Consider the following 14,706-nt stretch of genomic DNA (forward strand, 5'->3'; position numbering starts at 1 on the left):
TGTATGTGTGTACTGAAGAATTAGCACGCTCTCTCATTTTCTCCACATTGGTTTGCCTGGGATACACCCTACAATTACGTAGTCCACACTGCTCCCCTGCAGTAGTAGAAGCCCCAACAGACTCTTCTAGGCTCCTCTGTGACTGGGGAGCCCAGTAGTGCATGCTCTCCCCTGTTGGACATCTCCAGATGTTGAAGGTTCCTTGTGGGACAACACCTGCTTCCGGAGAACACTCTACCCATGCCTCTAGCTCCACCCTCAGGACCACCGTAGAATCACAGGCCAGATGTGCCAGGCCTTCAGATACTGAGGATGTCTGCTGCCTCCCCAAAAGCCTTCCTTCCCCAGTTGTCCCTGTTGGTTATCACTTGGGACCTGCTGGTGACCTTATGTCTGCAACAGTGTCTCTGTGATGTGTACCCTCTCCACACAGCAGACCTGCGATCTATAACCTCTGAAAAGCGAATGTATTTCTAAACATTTATTGGCCTTCCAAGCATGTATTTTTTTTTTTAAGATTCATTAACCTATTTGTTAGAGTGACAGGGATGGGGGGACAGAGAGATAAAGAGATCGTCCATCTGTGGGTTCACTCCCCCAATGCCCACAGCAGCCAAGGCTGAGCTGGCACACCTTTCCATCTTCCACGCGGATGGCAGGGACCCAAGCACTTGGACCATGATCCACTGCTTTTCCAGGCACTTTTTCAGGGAGCGGGATTTGGAAGCAGAGCCACCAGGACTCACACCAGCACTCCCGAAGTAATACATGGGCGTCGCAAGCTGTGCCGCTGTGCTGGTCCCCCAGTCATGTGCTTGGAATCTGGAGACAGACACCGTCTCCATGAGGAGATAATATTTTAGTGTAGACACTTCCTGATAGATTCGTGGTGCTTCCTGTTAGTAAACATCACAGAGATCATGGTTAATTCAAGTCCATTCTGTTTTCTTAGATTCCTCTTTTAGTCTTTCTTTGCTACAGGATATTTAACCACCTCCAAGTTTTTGTGCCTATTAAAATCTGCATGATTTGTAGAATCAAGAATGACTCCTCAATTATATCTTTAAGCTAAGTTGGCACACAGGTCCCGAAAGTGTGAACTTTTGCAATGGCTGGACTCTCTCTCATCAGCTCTTTCTCTATATGGGAGGCCAGTCCCTTGTTGATGAATTTTTCCACCTTTTCTGTTTTGAAGGCTGCATAAGGAGGAAGTAGAAGATACAAGCTATGGGTGTTTTGGTTCCCTCCCAGTGCTGCCCCCCGTACCCTCCTTAATCACCAGGCTCTGGCTCTATCCTATTAAAGCACAGGCTTTCCTTCTGGGCTCATGGTCGCTCAGCAGAATTGGAAGCAGGGGGGTGAGGAACTTCCACCTCCCCATCCGCAAGCTCACCTTCCCCTATAACCAGGCCCCCTTGCCCGTGGTGTCAGAGAGCAGGTCCCCCCTCCTCACCTTCACCTATAACCAGGCCCCCTTGCCTGTGGTGTCAGAGAGCAGGTCCCCCCTCCTCACCTTCACCTATAACCAGGCCCCCTTGCCTGTGGTGTCAGAGAGCAGGCCCCCCTCCTCACTTTCATCTATAACCAGGCCCCCTTGCCTGTGGTGTCAGAGAGCAGGCCCCCCTCCTCACCTTCATCTATAACCAGGCCCCCTTGCCTGTGGTGTCAGAGAGCAGGTCCCCCCCTCCCTCTCCCTCTCTCCCTCCCTCTCCCCCCTCTCCCCCACCTCCTTCCCCCTCCTTCTTTCCCTCTCATCCCCCTTCCTCCCCCCTCCCCCCCACTCACATTTGCACTGGTTATCAGTCTGAGTTTCCTATACCCCCTCATAGCCCTGAAATCAATTCTGGCAGCCAGGGTGTAAATTTAAAACTCCAAATGCAATCTTTCCATTTCACAGGTTAAAACCCTTCAATGTCTCCCCATTGCTAGGTATGAAAAATCTGGAGTCTTCCGTGTGGACCGCAAGATTGAGCAGCATCTCCCACCTGCCTGCCCGTTGGCCTGCACCTGCGCCCCTCCGCCGTGCTCCCCTCCCACCACAGAAGTCTGTCTTTATTTCCATCTGTTTTCCATGCTTTGCCCAGCCTCGGGTCCTTGACCCTACTCTGCTCTGAATCATACCATGTAAACATTAATATACTCTTCTTGCCCCACATTAAAAACTATGATGATTCATTTTTAAAAAGATATTATTGCATAACCCCAAATCACAAGTAGTTACTCCTTTGTTCTCCTAGAAGTTTTATGGTTTAGCTCTTCTCCCTAGGTCTGTGATTTATTTTGAGGTGACTTTTGTTCATGGTATAAAGCAGGGGTCTGACATCATGGTTTTGCATTCAGATAATCAGCTGTTACAGCACCACTTGTTGAAAAAAATTATTTTCCCCCATTGTATTGCCTTGGCATTCGTTTAAAAAAATAAAAGCGTCCTAATGTAAGGATTTTGTCTGTCCTTATTCTGGTACACATGCATTGTTTTCTCTGGTTTTCTAGTAACTTTCAGATTCCTTTATTTTTCCAGTTTATTTTGGCTTTCTGGGTTCTAAGCATTCACATACATGTATCATTTTTTAGGATCAACTAGTCACTTACTGCAAAAAACTGTGTTGGCGGGGCTGAGATTTTGATAGAGATCACATTAAATTTATAAAGTAACCTAGGAAACATTGATGGCTTCACACCGTGATAGTCCTTTGATCCATGAACATGGGATGTTTCTCCACTTTTTTTTTTTTAAAGCTCTAGTTTTTGATAATGTTTCTGATTTTCAGTGTAGAATCTTGTACTTCATTCTTGAATTTACTCTCAAGGATTATATTATTTTTATGCTATTATAAATGGAATTATTTCCTTAATTTCATTTCCTGATTATTCATTGCTAGTGTTTAAAAATAAAATAGATTTTTGTCTATTGATCTGATATACTGTAACATTACTAAGCTCATTGATTAGTTCAAATATTGTACTGGATTCCTTAGAATTTCATATATACAAACTCATGTCATATGTAAATGGATATAATTTTATTTCATATTTTCCAATTTGAATTCCTTTTACTCTTTCTCTGCCCTTATTATCCTAAGTATGATGTCAACTGAGAGTTTTTCCTAGATAGCATTTATCAGATTGAGGACATTCTCTTCTATTTGTAGTTGGCAGAGTTAACACACTTCAAATTACTGTTTGATGTCTGTATCCCCGACTAGACTGTGAGCTTATGAGTCCCTTTCTTGTTGATATCTCCTTAGTAAAAAATCAAAGTTCCTTCATAGAGAAATTATTCCATAAAACATTTCCCAAATGACTGAATTAAATTATTTATTCAGCTTTGTATCTTCTTCTGTTTTGTTCTCATCCTAACTTTTACAAATATTATTTTATACCCAAGTCTCCCCAGTATTTTAGCTGTTTCTCTATTTTCTTCCCTCTTGGGGTACTGGGAAGCAGATGGCTAAGATTATCTTGTTACTCTCTGTAACCTGTCAGAATCTCTGTTCTCTGATGAAGACCACTATCTGACCTGTTCAGCCTCATATTTGTGAGACCTGCTTTGCTGTGCTTGGTGCACATGTAAGCTCTGCTGGTTCACAGTCAGACTACTTTCTTCCAGGATTTCCATCCCTCTCAGCCAGCAGAGAGGCTTGCACTGTTGGCCAGCACTCAATGCAAAGAATTCCCTCTCCTCATTTTTGGTCCTTTGCCCAAGAAAATGTCACTGGAACAAACTAAGGCTTGTCTTAGGAGCTAAGGGAGTCGTGTTACTGGGGTTATTGGAACCGTATCACTAGTCTACTTTGCTTCTGGGTCATTCCCTACAAACTAGGAAGAAAGGTCTTTGACCAGCCCTTGGACTCGCTGGGCAAGTTGGGGTATGCGTCCATTGTGAGAAGACTTCTCTCTGGGTCTCATCCTCAACCCATCTTCTCCTCTCTGACTTGGTAGCTTGGGAAATGGGTAGGTGCAACTAGGCTGAACAACCCATCCTCTCCTCCCATTGAATTCCATTGCTTCCTGAACAAAGCACCATTGCCACTTTGAAGGCAATACTGATGTTAAAACATCAAGATCATAATTTTTAAAATGCTAATACTCAGTGCATTGGTATGTGCTCCTCAGACATTTGAAGCTGTGCTGGTCTGTATTGAGTAGAGTCTAGAGGTTTAATGTACTGCCAGTTCCATACTGTTGAGAGGTGGGCTGATGTCATCCACGACCACGGTTACGTACTGTTCATGCAGCAGTGGAGCACCTTACTCCAGCAGAATTCATGGTTTAACAACTTCCCACGACACAGAAATAAAGTCTCTTGAGGAAAGGACCACCTTCTAACCTACATGAAGGTAAAATGTGGGCCACAGTGGCCTTGATCTTGCTGATCACCAACAGTAGATTTTTCTAGAGTGCACCTGCCTCTGTCCCAATACATCCATCTCTCCCACTCTTTGGACCAGAGAAATTCTTTGAGACTCTTGAGTCAAATTTGGGTTGAAGACTGACACCAAGGGGCAGACAAGACTGTCAGAAGTTTGAGTCAAACTGCTGTGCAGGTTGAGGGCTGGAGTCTGGATTTTCCACTGGCAGTGTGAAAACCCCCAACCCCATTAGCAAACACAGAGCTGGTGGTTACAGGTGAGGCCAGGGTGTCCAGCCTTCTGGGGCTGGTGATGGAACAGAAGGGTAATCAACTGAGAGAATGACACTTACACTCTAAGGACGTAAATCAGGAAGGGAACAGCTGGAAACCAGGAAAGTCATGGCCCAACAGTAGAGGCAGGAGAGGAATGTGAGGAGCAGGCTGTTCCGAGGGGTGATAGCTGGGAAAATGGAACCAATCATTTATCAGTTTGCTTAATGATAGGAAAAATACTGCTCATAAGGGTTTTCAAATTCTGATGCAGAGTGTTGGAAAAATTATTAAGATAATGAAAGACTATGCAGGCAAAAAAATGAGGTAATTTTTAACTGTGGAAGAACAAAGAATTATGAAAGAAAGGCAGTGTGATCTTACACTATTTCTTCACTCAGCGAACAGTACATACATAATTGTAACAAAATAAAAATTAATATTGATTTAACAAAAATGTGATACAAGTACATTAGGAGAATGGAGCAAGAAAAGATACAGATAGGAAACTAGGTGAAGAGCACCCTAGCCCCATCTTCCATCATAAAAATCAATAGGCATTGAAAATCGACATGTCAAATATTAGCTGTGTAAGCATCTTATTTAGAAAAAAATGGAGGCAGCACATCAGAAGACAGTTTGGGGAGAGAAATTTAGAGCAGGAATGGGAGAGAGGAGTTCTATTTTACCTTCATGCCTTGTAATACTATCTGAGTTTTTCAATTATGTACATTAGACCAACATTTTAGGAAGTAATAAGTAAACTAGCAAATAGCCAGAGACAAGATTTTATGACTCAGGAGGGAGGGAAGGAGGGAGAGAGGAAACAAGAGCCAGGGCTGCTTTTGTACACCAGGGACAGGGAAGTCAGCTGATTATAGTTACAGAAAGGTGGCATCTGTATGAGAGACGTCACCCTAACCCAGCCCCATGCACCTGAGAAAAGCCACGCCAGGGTGGAAGTCCACAGGCAGCGCCTTGCAGCCTGGCTCAGGCAGAGGAGCCATTGCTGTTACAGCTGCCCCTGGCCTGGCCCCTGACCCTGGCCTGGGGTAAGGGAGGAGTGCCTGCTCCCGACTTTCCCTCCATGCTGCTGCTGGCCCTCAAGGTGCACAATTGCCTGTGGCTTGGGCTCGGGCTGGAGCCAGGGCAGAGCCGCTGGGGAGATGTCCTCCAAGGAATCCTGAGGAAGGGGGTGGGGACGTTCCCACTTCCTGGGGGACCTCTGGGGTGGTGGCGCCGGTCAGCCTTGCAGTAGGAGTGCAGAAGTCTGTGCTCGCTGTGCTGCAGGATTGTCCAGAGCGGCCTCGATGGTCCCTCAAAGGAAGGAAGTAAGTTTCTCACTCACCCTGTGCTTTCTGCACGGGAATGTCCTGTCTGTCTCCAGGACGCACCCACAGTGAGCTCTGGAGAAGCTGGCTCCTACTCCAGGGGTGTCCGTGGTCCCCGGTGGCTGTGAGGCCGCTAAACCAGCCCCATAAAGCAGTGACCTTCCAGGGCTGTGGGCCTCGCCTTTGGCCAGGTCCAGCTCTGGCAAGCCCAAGGCCGCCTGGCAGGTCACCTGAGCACTTCGGGACAACAGCCTGGACTCCCTAGACAATGACACAGGAAATAGCCCTCTGTGTGTGAGAAAGAAGGGGAGAAGCTCCAGTCATCCCCCCCATCAGTTATATGCATTTCTTGGGAGAGCCAGAATGAGCCAGTTTGCCCCTGGGGAGCTGTGGGTGACACATGACTGGGGCCGTTAGCAGATAATCACACTCTCATCAGCAAGTAACACAGCAGTCTTAGCACCCACCCCCTGGTGGACATGTGGTGCACCCTTGCCCTGGAAAGGATGCCATCCTGTCATTTGCAACAGCAGAGGTGGACCTGGGGACATCGTGCTGAGTGGAGTGAACCGAGCTCAAAAAGACCGGTACTGCATGATGTCACTCATCTGTGGCAACTAAAACAGCTGATCTCATAGCAGCTGAGAGTAGAATGGGGGTCAGCAGAGGCTGGGCAGCCGGGGGAGGGGGAGGAGTGGGTGAAGACGGTCAGCGGCACTAAGTTACCGAGAGACAGGGGCAGGAACTGCTGCTGTGCTGTCACACAGTGGGCGACTGTTGCGAACAACAGTGCGTTATGTGGTTCAAAAAGCTAGAAGAAAAGATACTGAATGTTTTTGCAACAAGGAAATGATAAATGTTTGCGACATGAGATATGCTTGCCCTGATTTGAACATTATACAATGTCTGTATGCACTGAAACATCTGTGATATCCCATAAATATGTATAATTGTTATGTCAATTACCTTTTTTTATTTAAAAAAAGAAATCACTCTCCCCAGTGTCTGAATCCTGATTGTTTCACAGCCAAGTGGCTAAACAAGACATGTTTTCCATGGAGGCCTCCCCGTGACAAGAGAGGTCTGAGTGTGGCTCAGCAATACAGCGGGGGAGGGGAAGGCAGCCAGCAAGGCAGGTGGCGCTCGGCCCCCGTCAGCCACGCAGTGGTCAGCAGGCTCTGGAGGTCATGGCCCCGGCGGGCAGAAGAGGTTCCTGAGAATGAGCAGGTCAGACCCGACTCAGGAGACTTCACAATTTTGGAGGTGATTTCTGGAAGCATCTGCCAAGTGGGGGAATCCTTGCAAATGTGTGGGCCAAAAGGGCAGGACCATGGGTAGCTTCCTGTGTGCCACATTCTGAGCAGAGGGCGTCAGGGGGTGTCGCGGGGCGCACAGCCACACCAGGAACAAGGTCAGTGTTCTGAAGTGGATCGTCTGGTGTGTGCACAGCAAGCACGGCCATCCAACCGGCAGCCACTGGGGCGGCAGCCAAGTGTGCGTCATCCCATCCTCGCAGAGCCGAGTCCCTCTTGTTTGGCTTTGAAATGGCCAGAGGGTCAGACTCCCAGCAAAGCCTGGACCAGGCCGCTTTGTCTCCCGGTCCCCTGCTTGGCGAGCCAGGATACGTGACCACGCTCCTTCTGGGGCCTGGGCTACCAGCAGGCAAGAAAGGGCTCAGGTCAGTGGCAAGCGGCCCAGGGATTGGGCCAGGCCCCGTCTGTGCCGGTTGAATCTGCATCCATGGGGCAGAGCAGTTCCCTGCTTCCCAGAGCCTCCCTCGTGAAGTGCATCTGGGACTCTCTCCTGCCCAGGGGAGAGCCCAGGCCCCCAGCCCCTGCCACACTGCAGAGCTCTGGAATGGAGTACGAGGGGTGCAGGGGGCCTAATGGCAGTAGCCAGCCCAGAGGAAAGAGCAAAGTGGAGGGACAGGAGGAAAGGCCAGCAGATGGCGCTAGAGTGGGAAGAGGAAGAAAACAGAGACAGACCAGAGGAATGTGGCCTGGAATGAAGTTGACAGAAAGGGAGAGATGGAGAACAAAAGATCAAAAGAGAAGGAAGCAGAAGAGCCTCAGTGGGTGCTGCTGGGAGTGTTGGCGACGGCACCCAGGCTGTGAAATCCATGCCCCATGGAAATGCTGACTTGTCCAGCTCCTCTAACCTCAACCCTCTGGGCCTGCAGCTCTCAATTTTATTGTGCACCTGAAATGAAATGATTTAAGACATCCTCAGGGGCTGGCGCTGTGGCGTGATGGATCAAGCTGCTGCCTGCAGTGCCGGCATCCCATAAGGGTGTCAGTTCCTGTCCCAGCTGCTCCGCTTCTGATCCAGCTTCCTGCTAATGACTTGGGAAAAGCTTCAGAGGATGGCCCAAGTATTTGGGCCTCTACCATCCACGTGGGAGACCTGGGTGAAGCTCCTGGCCCTTGGCTTTGGACTGGTCTAGCCCTGGCCATTGCAGCCTTTTGCAGAATGAACGAGTGGATGGAAGATCTCTCTCTCTCTCCCCCCGCCTCTCTCACTCTGACTTTCAAATAAAATAAATCTTTTTCAAAAAATCTTCACGAGTTCTAGTTCAGAAAGCCAGTCTGGGAATTTGCCTTCCTACAAGCTCCCAGAACAGGCGTGTGCCTCAGTGAAATTCTGGGGATCACTGCTCCTGCATCCCCGTGGAAAAGGGCAGTTTGGGCTGAAGCATCCAGGATAACTTGGAAAGACACAATGAAGTCCAGGGTAAGGCCTGCCCCTTGGAGGCCTCGCCACACCCCAAATCCCTTCCTTCCTTGCAGCTCCCGAAGAACCAATGTCCTGGCTGGTTTTCCCCTCTAAACAAGCTACTAAACAAGTTAATTGAGCAATAATCCTAGAAGAATCCATCACTCTGATAAGGTTGATTAACCAAGCCCCGAGTGCTGAACATCCCAGCAGAAGGGTCGATGCCGAGCTCGGCCGCGGGACACAGCTGTCAGAGAAGATGGGTGTACGGGGGCTAGTGGCCCAGCTTTGTACCAGTGCAGCATGGAGGAGGGCAAGGGGGCCTGTTTTGGGACCACATTGCCTGGGGCATCTCTAACAAGATTCTGCACTGTTCTTTCTGAGAGCACCAAGTTCCCGCAGAGGGTATCTAGAGCTCTGAGCCACTCTGGACGGTGGGCGGAGGGCCTACCCAGGATGACACATCTTTCTCTTCTGCACTACGGCTCTTTCGTTACACACCACTCCATTTCCTAAAAGGATTTACTTTCTTCAGCCCCTGGACAAGCTTCCCTTGGACCAAGGAGAATGCGATAAAACACTGCCCCCTGGTGGTCACCACTGTTGCAGCTTCAGATCATTCACCTTTCAAAGGTTTGGCCAGTGTGGAGCCTCTTGTCAGCCCAGCCCGAGTTCCTACCGTTGGAGCCCTCCTGTCTGTGTGACTGACTCCTCACCTCACTTCTGCCAGTGTTTGAATAAAGAATGCAAGCACTCTGGACCAAGAGGAAGCAAACAGTCCCCCGGCTGTGGTCCCCACACACCATGTCGTGTCATCCTAGGTGATTAAGAGTTTCCAGCTGTGTTCAGCCACAGCGTCTCCACCAATGCAGAGAGAATGGACTGAGCACGTGTAGTATAATGATAGGACTGGACAGAGCCCTGAGCAAGGACCCTGGCTTCTACGCTTCAAGTCCTGTTTCTGCCTCCAGCCGGCTGTGTGTCCTCAGGGGAAGTGACTTCTGCGGCTGGGCTGCCATCTCTAAAAATGAAAGGCCTGGACTGATGCATCTCTCAGATCACAAAGTTGGGAAGCCAGGTCCTAACAGATTCTGATCTAATCTCAGCCAACATGGGGGTGGGCAGCAATGAGGAGCCAGAAAGAGCCCCCAGCAATGCAGCAACTGGAAACCCACACTCCTGGGGCCGCTGGCTAACAGAGCTCTCTTCCCGCAGCCTGGGAGGTGCTGCTTCTCTCTGAAGTTTCTGACAAATGTAATGTATTGGCGAGAGCCAACACTGACATGGCCCGAGGGAGGACACAGTGCATGGTGCAAATCACAGTGGTGCGACACTGCCACCCAGTGGCCATCTCCACTAATCACAGCCCAGCCCTGCCCCAACACTGCAGACCAGAAGCCTACAGCAAGTCCGGTCCTCCTGTGGTTAAACTGGCAACACCAAATCAACCCCGAGTGTGATCGCAGCCCTGCCGCTGCTTCTCCGTCTCACCCTGGTCAGCTGCTTCCATTGTCACTGGGCCTGAGCCACTCTCTCCTCCTCTAACTCCAGACATGACTTCCATGGTCAGAGGTTCTAGGCCCGCATGGAAGCAGGAGATCCCTACGACATAGAGGGTTCAGCACAGGGGCCAGGGGTGCCACCCACAGGGTCGTCCATCCCTGTCCACACAGCCAGGAAGCAGGACCCCAGGGTTCAGCCACTGACCACAGCCATTCTATGCCAAGGTCTGCATCCAACCCAACGGTGGCCAAGGTGGGGGAGGAGAAAGAGAGGCAGGCAGACAGAAGCCTGCTTTGCTAGTTTCTTGTTGAGGGCAGTGTGGTCAGCAGGTTTTGCCATTTTGGGTACCAGGCTCTTACCTACGCGTGGGGTCCATAGTGTTCACGTGGATCTGAAGAACAGTGCAGATGGGTTCCCTTAACTAAGCTTACTCTCTATGCAAAGCATGGACAGGGGATGTGAACTGAGGCTCCAGAACCTTCCCCAGGGCCCAGGGACTGAGCTCGGTGAAGGACAGAGTCGAGTGTGTGTCGAGTGTGTTGGGACTTTCCTGAGCCCCCCGGTATTCTTCTCCTGGGAGAGCTGGGCTCCCGCCTCTTGGCCATGTTCCCGATCACCAGCGTTTGTTGTTTACTCACTCATCTCACAGTGCCGCTTTCAGCACTGCAAGATTCCTGCAGAAACCTTGGTGCCTTCCCACTTGCAAACTGCAGAGACGCCCGAGGCAACCGTGTGGATTTCCTCCACTCTCACCCCTCCGAGCCTTCCCCAAGCCATTGCTCAAGAAGAGTCACGGGTAAGACCCAGATCCCTTGAGGAGCCAAGTCATTCGTTCACACTGGGATGCGATTTCTGGGGTTGCCATGGTTTCAGGTGGTGCATGGTGATTTCCCTTGTCACTGAATAATGTATGCAAACAGACTCGTCCAGAGGTGGGGAAAAGGAGAACAGCCAATTTTAAACATGATGTATTAAGATCTAGTAGAGAAACAAGTAATCACACTAGCCAGTTAAACATGGACAGTGCAATAGAGGGACAGGCATTTAGGTTGGCTGTTAACCTGCAGGCCAGGACACATGCATTCCACAGTGGAGGACCAGGGTTCAATTCCCAGCTCCAGTTCCAGCTCCCGACTCCAGCTTCCTGCTAATGTGGATCCTTGGAGGTAATGGTGATGGCTCAAGTAACAGGGCTCCTGCCACCCATAAGAGACCTAGACTGAGTTTCTGGCTCCTGGCTTCAGTGCTCTCACTGTTGTAGGCTGTCTGGGGACTGAACCAGCTAATGGTGGTGTTCATGCTCACTGCCTCTCTCTCCTGCCTCCCTCCATCACTCTCTCCTGCCTCCCTCAATCACTCTCTCCCGCCTCCCTCCCTCTCCCTCTCCCTCTCCCTCTCCCTAAAATAACCCTTTAAAAAGCAGGAAGTGTCCCATAAGGAATTATAAACTGGTAAGATGTGTTTACGTTCTAAAAGGAGCAAGAGAGGACTCCACAGACTACAGGAATAGTACACACAGCACGCAGCTGTCACCACAGTAGCTGAGGGTGCTACCCCAGGGAAGTACTGAGAACTTAACAAGATATAGATCTTGTTGGAACAAGTATAGCTGCAGGCCATTGGATAGTGGAGCAGCCCATGGAGGTGCCATGGATTGGAGCTCGGGCCCAAGGGGCCCCTTGCTTGGTGCCAGTGACACCCATTGGAGAGGGCAACCTACATGCTCCTCTGTCTCATCATAGGGAGAGAAAGGGAACTAGGGAGCCAGGGGAGGGGCTCTTTCTTGGGTTGACCTTTAGCACCCTCTACTGTTGAGTGCTAATCTTGCACTGGTGGGCACAGACGCTGTGTTTGCACAGGGTTCAGGTCCAGTATTATGAAATGATGCACAGAAGACCTGAGTAGTAACAAGAGCATGGGCTCCATGCCAGCTCGGTGCCAGGCTGTACATTGTGTTCCTCTCGCATCCCATAATCTCATCTATTATCCTTTGAACTGGATGAAGACACTTGACATTAGAAGTAACGTGAGAAGACAGGAAACCACTGTGTGGCTGAGCTGGTCTGTGGGTGGCTCCTGGGGCCTGGTGTGGGCTTCCACAGCAGGCTCATGCTGCTTTGCTCAGCAGAGGACTGAGGACGGTAAGATTTCATTCTCTCCCTCTCCAGCCCCACATCACTGCTTTTAATTACTAATTTAATTTTTATTAAAACAAAGGGAACAGATTTCATGTGGTTCATAGACAGAATTCTAAGAAATAATGATACTTCCTTCCCTCTCTGCATCCCTCCTGCTTGCTACCTTGCTTTTGAATTTTTGCAATAACATTGTATTTTTATTTATTTATTTTTTGATAGGCAGAGTGGACAGTGAGAGAGAGAGAGACAGAGAAAAGGTCTTCCTTTACTGTTGGTTCACCCCTCAATGGCGGCTGCAGCCAGCACACTGCACTGATCCGAAGGCAGGAGCCAGGTGTTTCTCCTGGTCTCCCATGTGGGAGCAGAGCCCAAGCACTTCGGCCATCCTCCACTGCACTCCCGGGCCACAGCAGAGAGCTGGACTGGAAGAGGGGCAACCGGGACAGAATCTTGCACCCTGACCAGGACTAGAACCTGGTGTGCCGGCGCCGCAGGCAGAGGATTAGCCTATTGAGCCGCAGCGCCGGCTGCAATAACATTTTAAATTTACTTCATAGGCTTAACTCAGTAAGTAAAGGGTTCAACAAGTAAAAAGTAAGAAGACCACTATTCAGCAGGAGTATAGACAAGGACTATAAACAGCAATCAAACCCCAAAATGTGAATTTCACTCATATGAATTAAATTTTTTGTACTGTATATGTTGACTGTCACAAATTAGAGAAAACGTGATATTTGTCATTGTGGGTCTGACGTATTTCACAAAGCATAATGGTCTCCAGATGCATCCAGCTTCTTGAAAAAGACAGGATTTTCCTTTTTATGGCTGTGTCGTGTCCTGTTGTGTGTATATAGCACAATTTGTTTTACCCAGTCGTCACTTGGTAGACATCCAGGCAGACTCCATAAACTAGCTGTTGTGAATTGAGCTGCCATAAACACAGGGGATGGGTGACTGTTTCCTTTGAGTATATTCCCAGGAGTGGGATGGCTGGATCATATGATAGATCTATCGTTAGGTCTCTGAGGAATCTCCGTATTGTCTCCCATAATGATTGTACCAATTCACATTCCCACCAACAGCGTATTAAGGTACCTTTTTCCCCACATCCTCACCAGCATTTGTTTCTTTTTGACTTTTGGATGATAGCCATTCTAACTGGGGTGAGGTGACTTCTCATCATCGTTTTGCTGATATCTAGTGATCCTGAGCATTTTTCCTACGTGTGTTGGCCATTTGTATTTCATCCTTCAAAAAATGTATGTTTATGTCCTCTGCCTGTTTCTTAACTGGATTGTTTATTTTGTTGTTAAGTCTCTTGAGTGTCTAATATCTTCTGCATATTAATACTTTATCAGATGCTTAGTTAACAAATGTTTTTCCAATGCTGTCAGTTACCTCTTTGTTGAATGTCTCCTTTGCTGTGCAGAAGCTTCTTAGCTTGATGTAATCCCATTTGTCCATTTTTGCTTTTATTGCCTGTACATTTGGGGTCTCATTCAAGAAGTCTTTGCCTATGTCAATGTCTTTTAAAATAGTAATTTAAAAGCTTTAGATCCTTGATTTTTGTAAAGGGGTTAAGGTAGGGGTCTTGTTTCATACTTCATGCAGAGATCCAATTTTCCCATTTGTTGAAGAGACTATCCTTTCTCCAGGGAGTAGTGATTTTAACTCCTTAGTTGCTTGTAGATGTGTGTATTAGTTCCTAGGATGTGTACTCTGTTCCATTGGTCCACATGTCTATTTTTGTGCCAGTATCAGGTTCTTTTGATTATAACAGTCCTATAGCATGTCTTGAAATCTGACATTGTGATGTCTCCTGCTTTGTTTTTATTGTTTAAGATCACTTTGGCTATTTGGAATTTTTTGTGTTTCCATGTGAATTTAGGGTCATTCTGTTCTAGATATGAGAAGAATTTTCTTGGTATTTTGATTGGGAGCACATTTAATCTATAAATCCCTTCGGGTAGCGTGGACATTTTGGTGATGCTAATTCTTCTCATTCACAAATGCGGAAGATTTTCCCATTTTTTGTGTCTTGCATTTCTTTCCTTAATGTTTTCTAATTTTCATTGTAGAAATTTCTCACATTCGTCATTAAATTTATCGAAGATATTTAATATTTTTGTAGCTATTTTGAATGGAACTGTCTTTATAAGTTCTCTCTCAACCATTGAATTGTTGTTCCTTTATGAATTATGGTAGTTGCCTAGTTGAGATTTTGGTTTCTCTGTATATAGGATCATGTCATCTCCAAATAGGGATTTTTTACTTCCTCCTTTCCAATTTATATCTCTTTGATTTTGATTTTTTCTTGCCCAATGACTCTGCTTAAACTTCCAGAACTATATTGAATAATAATCATGAGAGTAGGTATTCTTGTCTAGTCCAGGATTCA

General features: G+C 48.0%; 1 protein-coding gene across 1 annotated transcript in view; it reads left to right on the forward strand.

Annotated features, from left to right (window-relative positions):
• The window catches only part of LOC100346950 (calpain-13), a 137,717-nt gene extending 135,282 nt beyond the window's left edge, over positions 1 to 2,435 (forward strand). The window contains exon 26 of the mRNA XM_089326590.1: positions 1,898 to 2,435. The gene's annotated coding sequence lies outside the window, so the exon portion shown is untranslated. The remainder of the gene's footprint in view (positions 1 to 1,897) is intronic.
• The last annotated feature ends 12,271 nt before the right edge of the window (positions 2,436 to 14,706 follow it).

The sequence above is a fragment of the Oryctolagus cuniculus genome, chromosome 2 (genome assembly GCF_051225735.1).
Source record: "Oryctolagus cuniculus isolate XC-2025 breed Fujian yellow rabbit chromosome 2, ASM5122573v1, whole genome shotgun sequence".
In the NCBI taxonomy this organism is placed as follows: Eukaryota; Metazoa; Chordata; class Mammalia; order Lagomorpha; family Leporidae; genus Oryctolagus; species Oryctolagus cuniculus.